This window comes from Mastomys coucha, unplaced genomic scaffold (genome assembly GCF_008632895.1).
Source record: "Mastomys coucha isolate ucsf_1 unplaced genomic scaffold, UCSF_Mcou_1 pScaffold5, whole genome shotgun sequence".
Classification (NCBI taxonomy): Eukaryota; Metazoa; Chordata; class Mammalia; order Rodentia; family Muridae; genus Mastomys; species Mastomys coucha.
The window spans coordinates 86782235-86807054 of record NW_022196911.1 but is presented as its reverse complement, the minus strand read 5'-3'; positions in this window follow the sequence as shown (position 1 = coordinate 86807054).

Below are 24820 nucleotides of genomic sequence, written 5' to 3'. Positions count from 1 at the left end.
TTAAGATATGAGAAGGCTCTCTCATAGGTTCTCATTGCCAAAAGCTCTGCCATGACTTCCCTGGCCATGATGGGCAGAAACAGTGAATCTAAATAGGATTTCCCTCTGTACGTTGCTTCTCTGGGTATTTTTCATAGCAACATAAAAAGTAACCAATGTATTCCATCATCACAACTTTTAAATCTATGTTTTCACATGTGAAGGTGTGTTGTAATTATCAATTCAAATTCATAGGAAGCAGTAATCATCTCCCTTTGCACATTTTCCTAATATGAACTCCTCATTGCTCTTTTGGTAGTCTATCGAATACAACTTACTTTTATATTAGGAGGGAAATGATATGGGCTGTTGAGGTGCTGCAGCCTTTAAAGGCTCTTTCCCTGAAAGCCTGGCAACCTGAGGTCAACCATGTCAACAATGGAACCCAGGTAAAAGTAGGAGAGAACCAACTCCACAAAATTGTCCTCTGACTTCCATGCACATGGAATAACATGCAACCCCCACAACAAGCGCATACTTCATTCACACACACGTACACATGCATGTGCTTATACACAGTTCTAATAAAGGGTGGACATAATGCATTTATACCAGACCACCATGGGTACCTCAAAACACGTCTATATCACATGTAATCTTTATGAGCAATATTTTTAGTATTATCTTTATTCTGCTGAGACCTGAATATCCATCTGTTTATGTGCAACTCCCAGTTAATACTGATGATCAGCTAGAAACTTTTAACTATTAAGACAAAATGAAACCAATTAAATCACATAAAAGATCCATGCTCTATTTTCTATCAATTGCTGGAGGAAGAAAGAACAGATTTTAAGGTGAATGATACGATTCAGAACTTAGTCACTGTGTAGATCTTGAACAAGGAGCTCCACTGTTAAAACCATGTTTCCTGCAATGGTTGTAGGCCTATGAATAAATCTGTATAGGTCCCTGATAGATGTTTTAGTGATGCAATTAGTTCAGCAGTGTCTACAAGATCTTTGTCAACTTAATTCCACTGTGCCATATGTGTAAAGTATACTTCATAAATATTAGCTATGTTTTTGAAGAGGAAAGAAGAAATTCACTAACAAACAGCAAAGTCTTGAGGCATACCCTTGTCAAGCAGCACTGAGATAAAGAATGAATCATAGGATGAGCAGGGTCATGCATGCCTTTAATCCCAGTATTCAGGAGTTGTAAGCAAGTGAATCTCTGTGAGTTCAATGTCAGCCTGGTCTACATATCAACTTACAGGCCAGCCAGGATTTCATAGTGAGAATCTGTCTATAACTAAAAATCTAACTAACTAACTAACTAACTAACTGACTGACTGACTAACTAACTACATAAATCAATAAAGGAAAGAAGGGAAAAAGGTAGGAAGAAAAAATGGGAAGAAGAAAGGAAAGAAAAAAGAAAAAATCATCTAGCTATAAGAAGTAGAAAGAGGTATTCTTAGCCTTTGACATCTTGAGGTCTGAAGTATTAAAGGTTTAAGACTTGAATGAGGATCATGGTGTCCAGATACATCAGTTGATACCATCAGAAGATAGTGGAAAACACTATGTTCAAGCCTTTCCTGTTAACAGTGACTGGGATGCTGAAATGATGCCAATTTTCAAAGGACTGTCAACACATCTAAGCATTCTTAGCTACTGGATAAAATATCTCCGTATCTTCTGACACATGGTTTATCATCTCAGATACAAGAAATACATCAACAAGGTGAACAGAGAATCTAACCTAGAATGAATATTTTATCTCAGATAATCCACAGAGACTACTACTTATCATTGAACCCTGAAGAGCATCATGTCAGGATGATGTGCATCCCCTAGTTCCACAGTGACTGGGAGAAGATACATCTCAAACCACTGGCAAGTGGATAGAGAAGAGTGCCAAGAGACAGAAAAGAACAGAATGAGAAGGGAACTTGAAAGGAAGGGAGAGAAATCTATCCTTGTTAAATGAAGGCCAGAGAGTCCTTGTAAACAGACAAGAGGGTAGGGGAAAGTGGAGGCACATGAAGCAACTGCCCCTTCGGTTTCTCCCTCTACAAGATGCCCTACTCCTTATCTGATTATAAACTTGGCAAAAGTTAGTATCAGTTTCTCATGTCCATGAACAATGTGTTCTCAACTACACAGCATTACATAATTTAATTTCCTTAAAACAGCATTCTGAAAATGAGACAGGTGCCAGAAGATTAATTCTAAGAATCAGGAGACATTGATGCAGCCCTAGTTTCTACACCTAATGGCACCTGGAGGGTTTATTTAGTTGAAAACTGTATGGAGATGACAAAATGTATTTATTAAAAATGATCGAACTAGCAAACTACGATGTGAATGACTGTTATAAATATAAATTGGAAGTACACAGTGGCTTCTGCTTTATCATTCGACCCAGCTAGACTAGAGCACTGGTAATTCTTAATCAGCTGAGAGTCTAATGGACTAGCTCTGGTCAAACTGCCCTTAGTCCTCCGGATTCTCTTAAGGGCTGCATGGTGTTTTCAATCATCCTGTTTGTTCTTGCTGGTTGAGAGATTTTCTTAATGCTCAGTTTGTATGCTGCATCAGGGTGCAGTCCTTAAGGACTGACTGCAAAAGACTGGAGACAATAATCTCCAAGGGCAATTTCTTTTTCTTCCAATATGTTGTGAAGAAAAAAAAAAAAAAAAAAAAAAAAAAAAAAAAAAAAAAAAAAAAAACGGCTGGCCAGGGCTCTCTGTTATTGCCTACATGTTTCTACAGCTTAAGTATTGAGATGGGACATTTTTCTAGGGACATTTCCTTCTAGAGAATTAGGAGTTTCTATACATTTAGGCCATAGTGTCAGGAAATGAAAAGAAAACAGGTTGGTTTTTTTTTTCCATTTAATTTTCCTCAATCCGTTTGTTTTTATGATTGATTGATTTTTTTAAAGACGATTTGCAAGAGTAGTCCCTATCTTCCAGCACATAAAACTGAACCTGAACTTCCAATTTTTTGGTACACTGAGACTTCCTGTGTAGCTTCTTAAAACTTCACCCATGCAACATTCTAAGGGACTTAGAAGTTGATTCCTATTCAGCATGACATGGACTAACTATAATGTTCTACTAGATGCTGAGGCTAGCACAGAGATGCAAATTAGATGACTCGATAGTTAAGCACTTCCCATGTAAGCATCAAACCCAAGTTCACATTGCCAGAAATCTACTTAAATACCAGATGGGCACCACAGACTTCCTGTAATTCAAGTCTTAGAAAGCAGAGGCAGGAAATCTCCAGAGCAAGCAGGCTAGCCATGACAGATACATCCTGAGCTCTGGGTTTGACTGGGAGACCATGCAACAATGAATGAGGTAAAAGAGCCCTGTAGGATGGTTCTCAACATCTACCTAAGGCTTCCAAGTATACTTGCACATGTGTCCACACACAACCATGTGTGCGAGTGTGCACACAAACACACACACACACACACACACACAGAAAAAGAAAAAAAATTCCAAATTAGTTTGGTCTACCTAAAAGGAGCTTATTAACATTTTATCTGTTTTATGAAAATCACCCTATACTATGCTGTATTCAACCACAGAGATCCCATAAATGAAACTTTCTCTAAGAGAACCAAACAAACAAACAAAAACAAGGTTGCAATATTAACATTTTTCATCAACAGTTACCTTAAACAGCATATGTACGTGTCAAAGGCTGCAAGTCAACTAAGCACTATGGAATTCTGAAGCAAGGAGAAGTGTGAGGTGCTGAAAAGAATTCATTATAAAGACAGGACTTCGGAGGCCATTTTATAATGAAGAGTTTACTTGTCATTACAGTTTTCTTGACATCTATCTATCTGCCCCTGCCAGTCTGAGTGTAAAAGAAACCTCTCTTGCCCTGTTCTTTAGTTTTGTCTTCCATATCTCTCAATCTGGAATCCTGATTACCCAGGACACCATTCATAGAACTACAGCTTCTGAAGAGATGCACTGAACACTTAAAAGATAAGGAGAAAAATCCTCTCATTGTGTAAAAGCAGAAATAGGGCCAGAGGTTGATCTGACATGTTGCCACCTTAGCCCTGCAGCAGACATTGGGATGTCTAAAGGGAACCAGTTTTAAACCATTGGTTTAGGCTGACTCACTACCAGAGAGGTCAAGCGCTCAACTGCCCAGGTCAGCAATAATTAGCACCGTCTGTAGGCTAGATATTCCAGTCTCGTCCTGTTACTCTTTTCGGACTGTCACCAAAATCAATAATAATACATCAATTGGCCCTTACAACCAACTATTTATTTTCCAACAAATGTTTGAAATATTGTGGTTTAGGAAATAGATCAGTTGGTAAATTGTTTGCCCTGCAAGCACGGAAACCCACATAAAAAGCCAGGATTGGTTGTATGCACTGGTAATCCCTGTACTAGAGTGACCCACAGGCAAATCCCTAGGGATCACTGGACAGCAAGACAAAGCTGGATGCTGCCTGAAGAAGGACGTCTCTCCAGGTGCTATGGTTTCCTGTAGTTCTATGAATGGTGTCCTGGGTAATAAGGATTCCAGGTGAGAGATAAGGAAGACAAAACTGAAGATCGAGACAAAAGAGGTTTCTTTTAAATTCAGATTGGCAGGGGCAGATGTCAAGATGTCCTTTGGCTTCCTTAGGCATGGACACAAACATGCATATGCACATGTAAGAACACACATCAGAACACACTGAGACAGACAAACATCTTTGAAAAGCACGGGATAAAATTATGCAAATTACAAAAGAGACCATGTGGCTCTACAGGTTGCATGCCCGTCACAAAGTACTGCTTTCCCTCTGAGTCTTATGGGAAAGATGGAAATTGAAAACAGGTAAGGAGAGAAACGACTCATTCCAAGTGAAGGCTAACTCCAGCTTCAACCACTTTCTCCCTGCGTTCTATTCAGAGCGTGTGGGTGGTCACTTAGGCATCCAGAAACAGAAATTAAATCTGAGTGTATCACCAGAGTAGATTTCACAGCACAATACCTGACTGTAAGTGCCTGTGCTTACTTATCAGATCAAGGTTACACGATATGGCCTCCAGAAATTAAATCAGCTCAGGTTAGAAGGGCTACAGGACAGCTAAGGCAATGACAACTTTATTGAAAGCAATCAGAGTTTTTATACCTTTTTCAAACACAGAATATGGTGCCAATACAGTTGTAGTTACCAGGATACAATGACATTTGCAAGTTATACAGGGTACACAAGATTAGTATCTAAGACCAATTGTCCTGTCGAGCTTCTATGCTTCCTTGGCTTCCAAGGGAATAAACAGAGAAACACAAAGAGACCTGAGTATTTCACTACCTGAGGGATTACATTAGCCTCTCACGAACTAGAAGGCCATGAATTTTAATCTGAAAAACCTATAACACGTGCCTTTCATGGTGACTAGGCCAAGCCTACTCCATGGTTCCATGTACCCGACACTTGGATTTTGATACTCAAGTAAAATCAAGCAAACAAGCAAACAAGACTACTTGGCATCAGTGCCCGATATTCTGTCTCCTTTGCCTCTTTTAGACTTTTCTCTTACAGATACTATTCTTGACTTCTTTATACGAACTACCAACATCCTGGAGTCAGAAGGCACAATAAAGCATTACAGTAGCCAGGGGAGGCTGGCATGATTTTTAGGTGAAACAGATGGGCAATCAAGGGATTTGAGAGCTCTCTTTTTCTTTCTGTATTTTCTGAAGGGTTTCTCCAAGTGCAATAAGCAAATACAACCTTGAAGAATTCGTTTGATGCAGGGCAAAGCTCTGCCCTCCCCCAGCTTTTCCTGCCCATCCATCCTCAGCAGCCCTCAGAGGTGCTGACCCAACAGAAAATCCCCAGCACCTTCACACAGCAGAAGGGTCGTTTGAAAGCCTGCTGAAGGATGCTGCTAGGAAAGGCAAACACGTTACACTTACTTTACTTTGCCTGGTCCTGGGACACAATCTATGATTTTTTTTAATTCTAAAATCAAGGTATTCTACATGGAAAAAAAATGTTTTTCATGCACGTCACTAAAAAATCTTAGGTGAATTATATATTTTTTAATAGTTTTAGATAAAATGAAATAAACATACTAGGTAAATTCATAGCACCCTCAAAAAGTCAGATTTGCACACTCAGGAAAGAGTGTTGACCAATAATTACTTCATCTTCTTCTGAGATTATTAAAATTATTTGTGACACCATTTGGCTGTAGAACAGAAAATATAAATTCCTTTAAAATAACTATATTCTCTTATCCTAAAGCAGTTAGTTATCAAAATTCCTTCTGTCAACACTGGGGAGAAAGTTCAATCCGTAAAATGCTTGCAATGCAAAAATGAGAACCTAAGTTCAAACTCAAGAACCTACATAAAACGCTAAGCATGGTGATAAGCACGTCTAATCCCAGCGCTGGTGTGGACACACAGACAAATCATTGGAGCTTATGGGCTAACCAGTCTACCAGGATCAGGGAATTCCAAGTTCAATGAGAGGATCTGTCTCAAAAATCAATAGATGGATGGATAGATAGATAGACAGACAGACAGACAGACAGACAGACAGAAAGACAGACAGACAGAAAGACAGACAGACAGATAGATAAATGAGGTAGAACATGGTTGAAGTGATCCAAAACAGACTCATACTTCTGGCCCTCAAACACAGGTATACATTATTGCTTAAACACATGAACTTACAAGTTACATATATACATATTCAAAAACTTGTCTGCTAGACTTTGGCATAGAACTTTTTTAGAACACTTTTCTAATCATACTGGTAGGAGTAAGTACACAGCAAACAGGCTGAGGACACACTGATGTAGGATAATACGTTACAGCACCCAAAGCTCCCTGAGAAGATAGGAGTTGTTGATACTTAAAAATGTAGCTAAGCCATTGTCGTAGCTAGGGTTTCCTTTTGCTGTGAAGAGACACCATGACCAAGGCAACTCTTAAAAAGACAAGCATTTAATTGGGGCTGGCTTACAGTTTTAGAGGTTCAGTCCATTATCATCATGGCAAGAAGCATGTCAGCATGAAGTCAGATACGGTGCTAAAGGAACCAAGATCTTGATCTACAGGCAGCCAGGAGGGGGCAGTTTTCCTCATCCAGCTAGGAGGAGGCCTAGGAGAACTCAAAGCCCACCCCCACACTGATGCTCTTCCTCTAACAAGGCCATAACTACTCCAACAAGGCCACACCTCCTAATAGTGCCACTTCCCATGGGCCAAGCATATTCAAACCACCACAGCCATATATCATCAAAAAAAATTCCTCATCTGTTCATGCTTCAATTGCTCTATACATATTCATTAATAAAATCAATATAAATATTAATTAATAACATCAAGGAGCCTTTCTTGGGTCCCATTAGAGAAATAAGAAAATTATAAATATACTCAAATGTTTCTACTTTTGATAGGAAATAGGTAGTTTTCTTCTAGATAATAAATTGATAGTTATTTGTGAAACTGTAAACATTAAAATAGAAACTTGACCATAATGCTCATCATCTCCTCATACTTTGAATCACCAAATGAAGCAGTTGGGACAAAGATAGAAAACACTCCAGCCTACTCCCACTTAGACACCTGTTCCATACTGAGTGACTACCCCACTCACGATCAGATAACTAGTATTTAAATAATATGTCTTCAAACATCCAGAGACTCTAGGGGAGTATTGGAGAAGGGATGAAGACATAAATTGGGGTGGATAGGCAATAGCCTTCCAGAGGACACCACATTTCCACAGGAAAAATACCAAAGACAGAAACGATGCTGAAATTCACATTGCAGGCTGAGAAGTGTGTATAAAAAAATCTTGGTGGCTTTTCTTTGGATTTATTGTTATTGCTGATATTGTTTTTATGTTCACCATTAGTTCAGAGTATCTTGAACAGACACTGAGGAGTGCGATAAGATGCCAGCTCAGTTTAGCCAAACTAAACCAGATAAATTGCTGATAGAAACTGGAAACTAGGCTCAGACTGGGCACATCAAACTGTTCTTGAGCTATAAATCTGAGAAGAGAATTCAATCTCTATTCAAAGGAGCAGCAAACACCAAGAGAAACCTCACGTGCTCAGAAGCAGAGTATCAGGACAACTTTCCCATTCAGGAATGAATGCTTTGAACCTTGGAGTTCTTGAGAAATATTACTATAAAGTGCTGCAGAAGCCCAAGAATAAGAGGCCTGATTGGAAGGTCAAACACTGCAGCACTTATACCCTGCAGTGCTTACTGGCTCATGCACGAACAGACCTCGACTATCTTACTTTGTAACAACCCAAATGTTTCTCTCCTAAAATTATCTAAGCAGTAGAAAGCCATTTGTCTGTCTGATGTGCCTTCTCAACCACTTTATATTAAGCTAAGGACAAATTTCTGCACATATGCTACCTCAAATATGTCTCACCATGGAGCATATCAGTTTCTAACTTTACTCAGCCTTATATCTTTAAAGTAGAACCATCATATAAACATTTTAAAATGTATGCTCATTCTTCAATATCTATAGATAATTTTGTAAAAGTCAATTCTAGTACTTTAGGGACTGTATAGACACGGTATTTTCTTGCTTCTGATAATGCTTCTATTCAGTATCTTTCCTCTGAGCCCCTTACAGAATTCCATCTATAAGGATGATGACCATAGTAGCTGTTAGATGTAAAATAACCACCTCATGTATCTAAACCCTGTCTCTGTGTCCCATACTATCCATCTTACTATAACTTTCCTCTCTTATAGGCTCCATTACCTGCCACTCCTATTCTGTCTCTCTCATGCTGGCCTATGAACTTTCTCTACCCCCAATCCCATTAGCCAACTCACAACCTTTTATCCCTATGCTCTGGTATCCTACATCTTATCCTATATCCTATATCTAATTTTTATCAATACTCCCTACATCCTCTTAATCCTTGGTTTGGTGGAGCCTGGAGATAATACCACAATTAGAACCTATGTGATTTTTCCCTCCCAAGTTTCTTCTCTATGATGGTACTTTTACTGCCAATCATGTTAGAAAACTTCCTTCTCCTGATGCTTGAGGGGTCCACAATAGTGCCAAAGCTCACCCTGAACCCTGTCCAAAAGCCATCAGTTTTCCACACTGATCACTGCCACCAACCCAGATAAGTAATCTCCTGGACAACAAACCACTCTTTCTCAGATGTCTCCACAAAGGAGACCTTCCAATGCCCTTCTCCAATCTGGAGTTCATATCCAAGTACACTTTCTTTTTCAGTTTCTATCTCTGAGTGATCCATATTTTGTTCCATCTTATACAACTTGGTTGCCAAATTCCATACACTGTGCCAAATCTCACTGTGATTGGTTGTTGACATGTTTCTCTGTCTCTGGTCTATGTTTCTTACTTCCTATTATCTTCCAGGAAGATTTTTATTTTGAAATACAAAATAAGTTCAAGTAAAAAGTATCATATTTAAACACATAAAATATTGGATTGTTTTTGTTATAAAAATGGCAAGACTAGACCACATATAATAAGAAATAACCCAGTAAAGTTAGTATTTATATTTCTTATGATATGCCAGAAATTTATAAAAATGTTTGGATTTTTTCTTTTGTGTGTGTGTGTGTGTGTGTGTGTGTGTGTGTGTGTGTGTGTGTGTGTGATGCTTGCATATGTGTTCATATATACCTGGGTGTGTGCCACATGTAGAGCCCCAAATTTTGCTACAGTTGCTGTACTGGCTGGTTTTGTGTGTCAACTTGACACAAGCTGGAGTTATCACAGAGAAAGGAGCTCCCTTGAGAAAATACCTCCATGAGATCTAGCTGAAAGGCATTTTCTTAATTTCTCAATCAAGGGTGGGAGGGCCCCTTGTGGGTGGTGCCATCCCTGAGCTGGTAGTCTTGGGTTCTATAAGAAAGCAATCTGAGCACACCAAGGGAAGCAAGTCAGTAACATCCCTCCAAGGGTTCTGCATCAGCTCCTGCTTCCAGGTTCCTACCAGTCCTGACTTCCTTTGGTGATGAACGGCAATGTAAGCTGATTAAATCCTTTCCTCCCCAACTTGCTTCTTGGTCATGAAGTTTTGTACAGGAATAAAAACGCTGACATAGACAGTTGCCCTCCTCCATTACTCTCCATGTCTAGTTTCTTTGTTTGTTTGCTTGTTTGTCTCACCAAAGTAGAATACTTTGCTGAACCTGGAGTTCATAGATTCAGATTTGCCTGGAAGTCATCCTATCCTGGGGATCCCATCTCTGCCTTTAGGTACTATAATTATAGGTAGCCACCAGGTTTTTATATTGAGCACTGGAGATCTTAACTCCTGGCCTGACACGTGTACAGCCAGTACTTTATCCTCTGAACCATCTCCCCATCCAAAATTCTTAGATTTCCAGGTAAGATTCATGCCCTGAGGATGAAGGCCTGTGCCACTTATCTAGCTGAAGGAGGAACATCACAAATTACCACCTGAATCAAGAAGCTCCGTGATTATCAAAGACACGTGGAGATGTACCAGGTGGCCAAAGAGGTACACGCTGAAGGGCTGGGACAAGAACACAAGAAGGACAATGTGGCTCTGCTTCAGTGTCGGAGCAGCAGACCATCCGTGCAAAGGGACACAAGCAAAAGGTCCAATTAACAATGAAGAGACCAGTGACTCTCCTGCACCTGCTGCTTACTTTGGTTCCATTAATTCCTCTGTGGTAATTGGGTTGTTGGAATTAGGGGGGTGGGAAGTGCCTTTGACATTCCATGTGCACGTCCATGAGTGTAATACTGACAGCAGTTTCGAGGATGGACTGCAGGTTCATGGTGGCCCTGGTTCTGTGTGTGTCTGAGTGGGGGCCTGCTATGTCTGGGTGAACCAGAAACAAAACACTGGTGCAGGAAGCTAAGTAACATCTAAGTGCCATCTGTGCCTCTCTACCCCAAACCCTATAGCCCTAAGTCCAAAAGGTTGCATAATTTTCCCAAATAATATCACCAGCTGGGGACCAACTATGAAAATCTGTGATCTTGTGGGGAACAGCTCACACTCAGATATAGCAATAAGCAATAGAAGTTTATGACAAAATTAAAGAGAGCATGAGTATTTATTTGAAAACTCTGGGGTAGTTCACATAATCAGTGGGAAGGCTAGAGAAACTGGGCTGTGGCTAGCTCTGGCCCACACTAAGATGTTTGAGATACTAGAATACAGAACATTAACATCTGTTTACATACTTTCATAGTATTATAGAACTAAAAGTATGTAAGCTCTAACCTTGGACCTACTCCTTGGACAGAATAAGGAAGGCTAGAAAGCTAACTTTACTTACAGTGCCCAACAATGAAATGTAGCCACGAAGCAGCTATTTCTGGACAGGAAATTGAAAATGCTACTACAAAAAAGCAGTTCAAAGCTGTACAGTGGATGCTGAATTACTGAACACTCAATGGTCCATTGCATAGCCTGATATATTTCCATTCCTCTTTGTTATTCTTTCTGCTCGTATGTTTCTTCAGATATTCAAACCATCAAGAAGCACCACCCTGACTGCAAACCAGTCCACAGCATCCTTGTAACAAGCAAAAAGGACACGGAGAAAAGTAGAGAGGTGGCCTTCTCTGTCCTCCCTTATGAGCTGTACCTTGGATTAAACTCACTGGGTTCCTTCTGTCCCTGGATACAAATTCAATGTCCATTTCAACAAATTCTCCTTAGAAGGCTTTTCTACCTCGCTGGAGATTCTTCCAGGAAAGGGGAGAGAGGTCGACTTCTACCTCAGCTACAGAGATCTTCTGCTAGCTGGGCCAAAGTCTCTGTAGCCAGCCTCTTGAAATTCAAGACCACATTTTAAATATGTCTCGAGAGTATGTGGGAAGAAAACCTGCGGGAAACAGCATGGTCAATAAACTGTAAATTAGCAGGGAGGAAAGAAGAGCTGCCCAGCAAGAGAGCTCTTGAGATTTGCAGGGCTTCCTTTTAAGGCTCCTGATAAGAAGTTAGGAATGCTCTGCAGGGAAACGACACGAGGCCAAGGAAGTTGGTTCATCGGACCAGAGAAAACTGTCCCCAAGCTTATGTGGGTCCAGGAGTAGCTTGTGTCCCCAACAGAGGGCAGAACGCCCTAATGGGGAGTGCTCATTAGTAGTAAAGGAAGAGTATCCATAACCTAAAGGCTGTCTGATTACACCTTAGAAAGTGTGAAGGCAAGATGGTGGATACAACTGAGAGACATAGCTACATCCAGTAAATAACCTGTATGGAAAAAGCTGCTAACTTAATGGCTGTAAAATTGATAAATTATATGTAATAAGTAAATTCAAGGAAATACACAAATAACTAAATACCACTCAAATAGGTAATCCAAACACTGCCAGATCTACAAAAGACATCTAAAAGAAAAACATGATTAAAATAGCAAAATCACTGGGATATCTCTAACACAGTGCAGAGAAACAAATGTATCTCTCTGATCACTTACATTAAAGTTGAATACATATCAGTTGACTTTTAGAAAGACTGTATCCAAAAATACTGAATTAGAGGCTGGAGTGACGGTGTGAGAGCTTAGGAGCACTTGCTGCTCCTGCAGAAGGCTGGAGTTGCGTTCTCATCAGCCATATTGTGTGGCTCACAGTCGTTCATAACTCCAGTTCCAAGGGATCTAGCACCTGCATGTGCAAGTGTGCGCACACACACACACATACATACACACACACATACACACATACACATGTATGCACACAAATGCATATGCAAACACATACCACAGAGAGAAACAGTTAAAATAATTAATAATAATAATAATAATAATAATCCAAATTCATTAGAACAAAGATCAAAGCAGAAACCAGTGGAACAGAAAACAGAAAGCAAAGATGAGACTGAAGATAAACAAGAGCGAGCAGTCTCTGTAAAACTCCAAACAGAAGTGATTAATATCCCAGTACCCACAAGGACAAAAGATGGCAGATATAACTGAGAGACACAGCTACATCCAGTAAATAACCTGTACGGAAAAAGCTGCCAACTTAATAGCTATAAATTTGATAAATTACATGTAATAAGTAAATTCAAGGAAATACACAAATAACTAAAAACCACTCAAAAATAATTAGGCACTCCAAACAATGCCAGGTCTACAAAAGACATTAAATTTGTAGCTCAAAACATTTCCACAAATGAAGCTTAAGGTTTACATGTTCTTACAAAAAAAATTCTATGAAACATTTAAAAGGAAAATAATTCAATTCTACAAAGCCTCTCCCATAAAACTGAATGCAAGGGATGGGAATACCACCTGTTTCATTCTATAAGATCAGAGCATTCCCTCTACCAAAACTATAGGAAAAAAAAATCTTCAGACTAATATTGCCAATTTCAGATATAAAAATGTATGAATTAGTAGCAAATTAAATCCAAAAATATTTAAAAGGGAAAATACATCAGAACCTAGAGTATTTATCCTAGAATTACAAGATTAGTTTAAGATTTAAAACTCAATTAATTCACTTGACCATTTACACAAAAAATTAAAAACAAAAGAACATAAATCTAAAGTCGGCCCTGTGAAGGTTCTGTGCCCCAGTGTAGGGGAATGTCAGGGCCAGAAAGTGGGAGAGGGCGGGGTGGCAGGCATGGGGAGGGGGGAGGCAACAGGGGTTTGTTTTTGTTTGTTTTTTTGTTTTTTGGAGGAGAAACTGGGAATGGAGAAATTCGCATGTAAATAAAGAAAATATCTAAAATAAAAAAAAATAATAAAGTCGGCCTAGGCTATATAGTAAGACTCTTTCAAAAAATATATTTTTAGTGATAAAACTAAGATGTGGAAATAATTGATACAGAATAATTCTACATCATGTTGATGCTTTCACCACCAAGACTGTGCTGGTCCAAGTGGGCAAAAACACAAATTTTCCTACAGAAAGCAATTATTTCTTTTTTACATTCATTTTGCTACATTGAAAACACATTTTAGGAGCTAGAGAGACGGCTCCGTAGTTAAGAGTACTGGCTGCTCTTCCAGAGGACCTGAATTTGAATCCCAGCACCCACGTGGCAACTCACAACCTACTGTAACTCCATTTCCAGGGACTTTGTGGGCCTCTTCTGGACTCCACGGGTACCAGGCACACACAGAGATACAAAAGACAAAAGACTTACACACACACACACAATAAATAAATCTATATTGTAAAAAGTATCTGAAAATCTCTTTTAAGAAATTAATTTATCTTACAACTAAGTAAGTTTAAAACTGTTCAAATTATTAAACCATTTGTATAAATAGGACAAAGTTGGAAATAATGAAAATACGTGTCAGGAAAGGGTGATATTGTAAAATATGTTTACCTACTTAAGGTGAGTTAATTAGATCTACACATATTGATATTCTTGACTCTCAAAGGCATGTTCGAGTAAAATTAAATCAGTACAGGTTCAAAACCATAAAAGAATATCACATGTGGGCATTAAATCCTTTTTCCTCACTAAAAAGTGAAGTCTCACAGGCTGTAAAGATTCACACAAATTTACAGTGAGGATTGCCTCTGGCAAGAGCCAGGATCAAGTGGGGCAAAGACAGGCTTCGACATGAAATATTAGAGATTTATCAACTCCATATATGTTCATTTGTACAGCGGGAACATAGATGTTTAGTAAGCATATGCACCTGGTTTTGGTTTTCGCAATTTCATTTCTTTTCCAAAACTAAAACAAAAATGTATTTGGCATTGGATGGCTCAAATGATGATAATAAAACATGATAAAAAAGATGATAATAAAACAGATAGAAAGCAAGTAGAGGCAGACGTGTAAAGAAGAACAAACCAGCAAAAGACACACTCTGAGTTACCTGTGATTTCTGTAATTACACCAATTGAGTGGAAGTCTTTGGTTATCTAGGGAAAGGAGCTTCCCTTCCCACATGTAAAAGCAAAAGCGGGTTTCCAGAGGCACCTGGCTTTTGATGGGCGTGGCTTTTAAAGGCTTTTGACGAATAATCTTTCCATGACTCATCATAATTCCTAAAACTTTCAATCGAATTGCTCTTAAGCAAAACAACCTGAACTTCCCATTACCCTACTGACCTACCAGTTCTAGGATGAAGTAGCACCCATTGCTGGCACATAGAACTTCATAAGCTGGGATGAAGCAAACCTGAAGGGATCTAACAATGGGACTTTAGGTGGTGCCACCCCTGGAGCTGAGCAGACGGTAGGCATCATTTTTATTTACTTCTGTTGCTGGGATGAATGCCCGCAGTCTCGAGTTTGCATGTGGTGGTGGGCACTGGGTTTTTTCAATATTTGGCAGGAAAGGGGGTCTGGTGAAGAAGATGTCAATGAGAGTAAGGTCTCCAGCCAGATGCTGACAATGGAGAGTCTAACATGTCTGCGACTCCAGACCCATATATAAGTTCCATGAGAACAGCATAGAAAGTCAAACCTCTCATTCTTCCCTCCTATTTTGGAGGGATGAGGGGAGCTGTTTACTTCTGGTCAAGAGCAAGATTGCTAAGAAGCAAAAAGATTGTCATTGGGTGGCTGACAGCATGACTCTTTTTTTTATTAGATGTTTTATTTATTTACAATATCTCCTTTCCCAGGTTCCCCTCCAAAAAATAAAAATAAAATAAAGTAAAGTAAAAAAACAAAAACTAAAACTAACCACTGTTCTCTGCTCCCCCCTCCCCCGTTTACCACCACACCCCATCCTGCTTACTGGCCTTTGGTATTCCCCAACACTGGGGCATAGAACCTTCACAGGGCCAAGGGCCTCTCCTCTCATTGATGACTGACTTGGCCATCCTCTGCTATACATATGCTGCTGGAGCCATGAGTCCCCCCATGTGTACTCTTTGGTTGGTGTTTTAGTCCCTGAGAGCTCTGAGGGTACTAGTTACTTCATATTGTTGTTCGTCCTAAGGGGCTGCAAACCCTTCAGCTCCTTGGGTCCTTTCTCTAGCTCCTTCACTGGGGACACTGTACTCAGTCCAATGGATGGCTGTGAGCCTCTACTTCTGTATTAGTTGGGTACTGTCAGAGCCTCTCAGGAGACAGCTATATCAGGCTCCTGTCATCCAGCACTTGCTGGCATCCACAATAGTATCTGGATTTAATGATTGTATATGGGAAGGATGGAGCAGGTAGAGCAGTTTCTGAATTGTCCTTCCTTTAGTCTCTGCTCCATAATTAGACTCTACAAATTCTTCCTTGGGTATTTTGTTCCCCTTTTTAAGAAGAAACGAAACACTTTGGTCTTCCTTCTTCTTTAGTTTCTTATGGTTTGTGGTTTGTACATTGTATATTCCGATCTTCTGGGCTAATATCCACTTATCAGAGAATGCACACCATGTGTGTTCTTTTGTGACTGGGTTACCTCACTCAGGATGATATTCTCAAGATCCACCCATTTCCCAAAGAATTTCATAACTTCATTGTTTTTAATAGCTGAATAGTACTCCATTGTGTAGATGTACCACAGTTTCTGTATCCATTCCTCTGATGAGGGACATCTAGGTTGTTTCCAGTTTCTGGCTATTATAAATAAGGCTGCTATGAACATAATGGAGCATGTGTCCTTATTACATGTGTCCTGAGTATCTTCTGGGTATATGCCCAGGAGTGGTATAGCTGGGTCCTCTGGTAGTACTATGTCCAATTTCTGGAGGAAGCTCCAAACTGATTTCCAGAGTGGTTGTACCAGTTTGCAATCCCACCAGCAACGAAGGAGTGTTCCTCTTTCTCCACAACCTCTCCAGCATCTGCTGTCACCTGAGTTTTTTATCCTAGCCATTCTGACTAGTATGAGGTGGAATCTCAGGTTTGTTTTGATTTGGGTTTCCCTGATGACTAAGGATGTTGAACATTTCTTTAGGTGCTTCTCAGCCATTCAGTATTACTTAAGTGACCTCAAAAATTCCACCAGAGAGCTCCTAAACCTGATAAATAACTTCAGCAAAGTAGCTGGATAAAAAATTATCTCAAGAAAATCATTGGCCTTCCTCTACACAAAGGATAAACAGTCTGAGAAAGAAATTAGGGAGAAAAACACCCTTCACAATAGTCACAAATAATATAAAATACCTTGGTGTGACTCTAACTAAGCAAGTAAAAGATCTGTATGACAAAAACTTCATGTCTCTGAAGAAGGAAATTGAAGAAGACCTCAGAAGATGGAAAGATCTCCCATGCTCATGGATTGGCAGGATTAATATAATAAAAATGGTCGTTTTGCCAAAAGCAATCTACAGATTCAATGCAATCCCCATCAAAATTCCAACTCAATTCTTCATAGCCTTAGAAAGAACAATTTGCAAATTCATCTGAAATAACAAAAAACCCAGGATAGCCAAAACTATTCTCAACAATAAAGGAACCTCTGGTGGTAGAATCACCATCCCTGACCTTAAGCAATGCTTAAGATTGCTACAGAGCAATGGTGACTAAACAAACAAACAAAAAAAAAAACCCTGCATGGTATTGGTACAGTGACAGGCAGGTAGATCAATGGAATAGAATTGAAGACCCAGAAATGAACCCACACACCCAAAGGAGCTAAAACCATCCAGTGGAAAAAAGACAGCATTTTCAACAAATGGTGCTGGTTCAATTGGAAGTTAGCATGTAGAAGAATGCAAATCAATCCATTCCTATCTCCTTGTATAAAGCTCAAGTCCAAGTGGATCAAGAACCTCCACATAAAACCAGATACACTGAAACTAGTAGAAAAGAAAGTGGGGAAGAGCCTCGAGCACATAGGCACAGGGGAAATTTTCCTGAACAGAACACCAATAGCTTATGCTCTAAGATCAAGAACTAACAAATGTGACCTCATAAAGTTGCAAAGCTTCTGTAAGGCAAAAGACACTGTCAATAAGACAAAATGGCAACCAACAAATTGGGAAAAGATCTTTACCAATCCTATATCAGATAGAAGGCTAATATCCAATTATACAAAGAACTCAAGAAGTTAGACACCAGAGAACCAAATAACCTTATTAAAAAATGGAGTACAGAGCTAAACAAAGAATTCTCATCTGACAGCATGACTCTTATAGCTCTAAACTGTGGTAGCTATTCAATGCCTGGAGCTGCTGGCTGGAATCTCAGGAGAGGGATTGATTCAGCCTTACCTCTAAGTTTCTTGGCTCCTTAGCTCACTCCTAACCAGGTCTCAAGCAAAAATTTACTGGTATTCTTAACAACCCTTGCTATTAACACAAGGCTTCCGCTCAGTTTCTGCAAACTGCTTTTCCTAGTTCAACATAGGCCAGCACTAGAGAATCTTAAGATTTTCTCATGGAGAGAAACTTTTACAAATAAACTTCATAGATTATCCACAGACCCAAACCCTTCTGCCTTATCTTGAGCTCTCCCCATGGTTCCTCAAGGCCCAGGACTTCTGAAACATTAGATAGCACAGTAATTGCTCAGCTCGGATTTCCTTCTCAGCGTTTTCTCATGCATGACTGTTTCGGTCCAGAGGAAGCAAAGCACCCTTTGATTTGAATTTAACTGATGCACATTTCCTAATAAATCTTTAGTGGAAATAAACACAGAGGGAAAACGGACAGAGAGCTTGAGCCAGCCAGCTGTGAAGGCTGCATCCCCATTCGCCCTTGATTTAAGACTTCACAGTAGAGGAGAGCACTAACTGGAACCACGGTCGTTAAGTGATTCCAGACATGCTTCCTAAATTTGGGGTTCCAAATACTACCACGAAGCTTTGCCACCCAGTCTGTCAATTAATTTCTCAAGCCCAAAGGGATTTGAGAGAAGATTAAGCCATATGCTGTTGATTCATTTGCACTTAAACTCCACAATATGCTGCTTGGAAAGAAGATGCGGTGGGTTAAAAAAAAATTAAAAAGACAGGGAAAAAAACCTTTGAAGTGCTTTTTTAAATACTATTAAAGACTTATTTGCTTCATAATAGTAAAGATGATTTTCCCAAATGTAATTCAAGTCTAATCTTCCTTAACACCTTAAACCAGAGTTAAAGCCAGAAACATCTGTGCTTCAGCTGACTGTGCTCAGCACGCCCCTGGGAGGCTCAGGGTATGCAGGCATTTCTAAATTGAGGATTCCAGTAACTCCTCCAGCCCTCTGGAGTAACAGCTAAAACCAGTGTTGACAGCATTACATGCAAGCTCATGTCCTCTACACCTCTTTCACCAAGTTCTTTTCCGCCGTTTTGTAAGTTATTTAAATTTATTCTACAAAGAGGCCATTTACACTTTTGATCTTACATCATCTGTTTTGAAACTTTGTTTTTATTTATTCTTAAAATTCACACAGAGCAATAGGAGGAGAGGGCCGCGGCCTTGTGAAGGTTCTGTGCCCCAGTGTAGGGGAATGCCAGGGCCAGAAAGTAGGAGAGGGCGGGGTGACAGGCATGGGGAGGTGGGAGGCAACAGGGATTTGTTTTTGTTTGTTTGTTTGTTTTTTGGAGGGGAAACCGGGAATGGAGAAATTTACATGTAAATAAAGAAAATATCAAAAAAAAAATTCACACAGAGGAGTTTATTGTGACATTTCTGTACATTCGCATGAGGTACTTCAGCCATATCTGCCTTTTCTATTACCGTCCACATCTCTAATAACCCCCTTTCATTTTCAAACTCTTTTGCCCTCAGAGGAAATTTAGGATACGGACTCTCTGGAACCTTATTTCATTTAGCATCATGAGCGTAGATCCATCTATTTTTCTGACACTAGTGTGTGTTCATTCTTTTGGAGACTGAATAAAACTCATGTGTGTGTGTGTGTGTGTGTGTGTGTGTGTGTGTGTGTGTGTGTGTGTGTAAATATGGCTTCTCTAGCAAGGGATCACATCCAAAGATATGATCTGGCTGGAATGCAAACAGGCCACACATCTTTGATCCCTCTGGCTGGGATATAGAAGAGTCTTTAGTACACACCTTTAATCCCAAGCAATGATGTCAAACTGATGAAATGATGAATCAGAGAAAGATCTGACAGAATGAGTCAGAGATAGGATTCACCCAACTCTCATGAGAACAGACAGGGAAGAGAGGCTGCCGGAAGAGCAGTGAGGGAGAGAAAGTTAAATTCAATTCAGTTCAACTCAATTCAGTTTGGAGAGTTCAGCTCAGTTCAGGTCAGTTGAATTCAGTTGTGCTCAGTTCAGTTCAGCTTGTAGCTCAGAGACAGTCTTTCCAAGCAGAGCAATGCAGTCAGAGGCTGAGAGAAGCCAATTTGAATCAGTCAACTTGAAAATGAGTTTGAACAAAAACACCTGAATTGAACCAGCCAGCCAGAGTGCAGAGACAGTGAGTTGATCCAGCAGTAAGTCTCTAAGGCTGAAACATTCTAGGCCTAGGGAAATCTTTAAGGTCAGAGCTTGCAGAAACTTAAATTGTATGAAGGTTAGAAGTTTCCAGGCCTAGGCATTAGGATAGTTGGAACAGAGAAGGAAACACACTGGGCTCAACACAAGCCATGTAATTGTAAAGCTTGGGTATAGCTAGCTCTTATCTCATCCCTTTCACTAAGGAAAGAAAAGTGAGATTTTCACTTATATGTGTGAATGTGTGTTGTTTGTCTATGAGTATGTACATCTGCGTGTTTGACTGTATGTGTCTCTGTGTATATGTGTATGCATATCTGTGTGTCTCTTTATGTGTATCTGTGAGTCTATGTGTCTGTGAGTGTCTTTGTATCTGTGTTTCTGCATGTCTGTATCTGTGTGCATATCTGTCTGTATTACTGTACATCTGTGTGTGTCTGTGTCTGTGTGTGTGTCTGTGTGTGTGTCTGTGTGTGTGTGTTTGTGTATGTCTCTGTGTCTATGTGTATGTGTGCCTGTGTATCTCTCTATGTGTGTCTGTGTATTGTGTTTCTGCATGTTTATATCTATATGTATCTGTCTGTCTGTTTGACTGTGTGTGTGTGTCTGTGTGTGGCTCTGTGTCAGTGTGTCTCTGTGTCTGTATATGATGATATTTTTCTCTCTCACTGAACTCCTGGGATGACTTTAGAACCTGGCTATTCCAAATAGCCTAACAACAAGCATGATTAATAAAAATTGTCTCTGTAGTTAACTGGCTTTGGTTCTCCCAGAAATGTCCTCAAAATGTCCCAAATTCACAGTGGGAATTAAATTCTTCTGAGGTCTGCAGCTATTAGGGACTAGAACACTGGGCAGCAGTTAGAATGGAGGAGAACCTTGTTAACATGTCACTCTTGTAGCAAGTAAGGAACTCTGGACCCCAGAGCTGGTATACTCCCCACCCTCCCCATTTTATACACCTCACTTTCTGACCCAATCCCTCTAGTCCCCCAAATAATTCTAACCTTTCAAAGGCTTGAGAGGAACTACTAATAGACTGAAATTTTTTGAAGGGGAAATCCCTTTTACTCCTTCATATTATGAAGCCTAAATTTCATTTTTTAAAGATTTATTTTCTTTAGTATATGTGTATGAGTACACTGTAGCTGTACAGATGGCCGTGAGCCATCATGTGTGTGGCTGCTGGGAATTGGACTCAGAACCTCTGCTGGCCCGGCTCACTCTGGCCCCCTCACTCCGACCCTGCTTGCTCCAGCATAATTCACTGTAGCTGTCTTCAGACGCACCAGAAGAGGGCATCTGATCTCATTATGGGTGATTGTGAGCTACCATGTGGTTGCTGGGATCTGAACTCAGGACCTTCGGAAGAGCAGTCAGTGCTCTTACCCGCTAAGCCATCTCGCCAGCCCCCTAAACTTCATTTTTACAGATTTCCAGATTATTGATCTTTATGTAGAGGATTCAATGTGTGAGACTAGAAAAGATAGTACATGGCTTCTATGGGCTACTCGTGAGAAAAGGAGAGGTAGCATGTCATTATCTTTCCTCTAAGCTTGTTTTATACCTAGCCCTTAATATCTTACAATCCAGAAACACATATAATAATGTGAGATTAAAAGACAAGTGTGAAATTCTTAGAAATTCACAATGGCTGTAGATGTATATACTATATGATTCTATTTGAATTCTCCCGTTAAAACTAAAATAGTGGCTAAAATAGCAAACAATTCCACACGGACAAGTTCATAACTATGTACCAGGGACACTCATGAACTGCAAATTATATGCAGGAAGGAAAGAATGTTTAAGAGTCATAAGGGCCTTGAATCACTAGCTTCTATTTTGGATGAAGCACTGGGAACAGGAGAACCCATTGTCACAGGAACTCACTATTGATTGTACACTGAAGTCCCCTGAGAACACCAGAAAAAATCTAGGAGGATTTTTTTTAAAACCCTGAGTAGCCATCTAGGACCACAAAATAAGCAGGAAGATTTAACTAAACAACATTCTAAATTCTCAAAAGAAACCAAAGCCTACTTCTAGGACAAGGCTCCATGCCTAAAGGAAATACTGGGAAGCTCCTCAACCAAAGAGGAAAGCACGCACAGGAAATGTTTGTATGGAGGAGAAACCTGGAGAGAGAGAGAGCAGGTAGGATGCAAAATGAAAAAGGAGCTAGAAGCCCATGAAGACTGAATAGCTATCTCCCACTGCTTGCCCATCCAGGAAACAAAACTTCACCTAGAAACAAACAACTGGACTAAACAGAAGCAGATGCCATATGCACATCACCACACTCTACCCCAAACAACGCAGACATACAGGAATAGTATATTCACAACACAAATCAAAAGTGCGATGATTCTTTCATGCTGGTGTTGGTCTGGTGCTGCTGTGTAGTCAAATGCTAAATACTGGCCCCCAAGAACTGGTTGCCCCAAGATGAGGAACTTCTCGTGTATATTAGCTTTTGCTGTTCAGACCTTGCTCCCCAAATTAATTGGTCAATAAAAGGCTAATGTTTACGATTGGGCACTAAGGAGAGAAAGGCAAGACTGGAGGATCGAGTGAGGGGTTTCAAAAGAACCAGGAAGGAGAAAAAGGAGACCAAGAAATGAAGAAGCAGCCATGAGGAGAAATGGACCGGGAGAAACAGCAAGTATCAAGGGACATATGGCTGGGATGTAAGTTAAAACAGCTCAAAACCTGCCCCATCTAGGCTTACAAGTTTTAAATAAATACCATAATTGTGTCTTTTATACAGGCTAGATAGGTTATATAATTCCATCACACTTTCAAAAGGACTGCAAAGCTGTGCTTAACCATCCTTGCCATCCAGTTCCATCCAGGTTTCGGTGAGCCCTCTTCTTGGTCAAGCCTCAACACTGACCTGTGTCAATATTGAACTGCAACTCCTTCAACAAACACTAACATAGTCTCTAACAAATGGAGTCCACTGTTATATGGACCCAAGGAGTCCCTTTTAAATTTCTACCTAGAAACTTTCAAGACAGCCAAAAGAACTTACTGATATTTTTCGAGACATCTGGAAACAGAGCACCCCTACCTCCCAGCCACTGAAAAAAAAAAGTTTCTGTAATTCTAGAGAATTTGGAAACAATATATTTCTCATGATTTATGAGCGTGAAAGGAAATTAATGAGTTTATTCTTCTCCACGATGCTTGGAGCCTCAGAAGACTTGAACATTGAAAGACCAGAAATATCTGGTTGATGCTGGCTATTGACTGAGAGCTCTGTTGGGTTTATCAGCTGGAACAACTGTTGCAAACTCAGGCAGATACAAATACATAAGTAGCATAGGATGTTTTATAATATGGTGATAGAAATTTAAGGGCAAGCAGTCTGATACAAATCCAGATGGGTCTTACCTGAGAGGACAAAGAGGTTGTTTTACTTTTATAAGATGTTTGATAATTTTTCGTCATTCATTGGTCAAAGTAGTCACCACACATGACCTAGACTCATAAAGAGAAGGGACAGATTCCACCATCTGTTGTGACAATGTCAGTGTAAATTAATGTATCAGTGTTGCCATCTGCCAAACACACACACGCACGCACACACACACAAACCTGACAAAGTCTATAATTGGAAGGCAAAAACCCAAAGGAATGGGATAATAAAAGCATAATTGATGAAATGTATGCTAAAAGTACAAAATAAAGTGGATATTGCACATTTGTTAGAGTATACAACCAGTCCAGAAGGACCAAGAGTGAACTGGAAAGTTTGTGCACTAATAAGAAAAAGCATGTAAGCAAACCAGCCACTTCACAGACAATGAAAGTAAAACTAAAGATTCACCACATATTTGTACCAATGGGTCAATATATTTCTCCACAGAAGGAGAAAGAGTGTTAGCCAAGAATTTTACATATTAAAAAAAATTGACTTTTAAGCACAACACCCACAGATGAACTATTATGAAGAGAAGTATAGTAATATGGTTCCTTCCTCAGGGAAATGCTGAAGAAGATTTTTAAAAAAATCACATGGACACTGGAAAGGTGTTGGACTCACAGAAGACATGTGGATTTGAGCTTGTCCAGTATAGAGGATTAACTATGATATGTTAGGTAGCATGTATACATGATTGATTGATTGATTAAATCATCCCAGAATATAAATAACATTTATCCATAGAAAAGCAAGAATTGTCATGCTAGTTTGAACTATCCCCCCTTTTTTTTTTTTTTTTTTTTTTTTTTTTTTTTTTTTTTTTTTTTGGTTTTTCAAGATAGGGTTTCTCTGTGTAGCCCTGGCTGTCCTGGAACTCACTCTGTACAGGCTGGCCTTGAACTCAGACATCCGCCTGCCTCTGCCTCTCAAGTGCTGGGATTAAAGAAGTGCACCATTTAAGTATACTATCATATCATCAGCAAAGAGTGATAATTTGACTTCGTCCTTTCCAATTTGTATCCCTTTGATCTCCTTTTCTTGTCTAATTGCTATGACTAGGACTTCAAGTACAATATTGAATAGGTAGGGAGAGAGTGGGCAGCCTT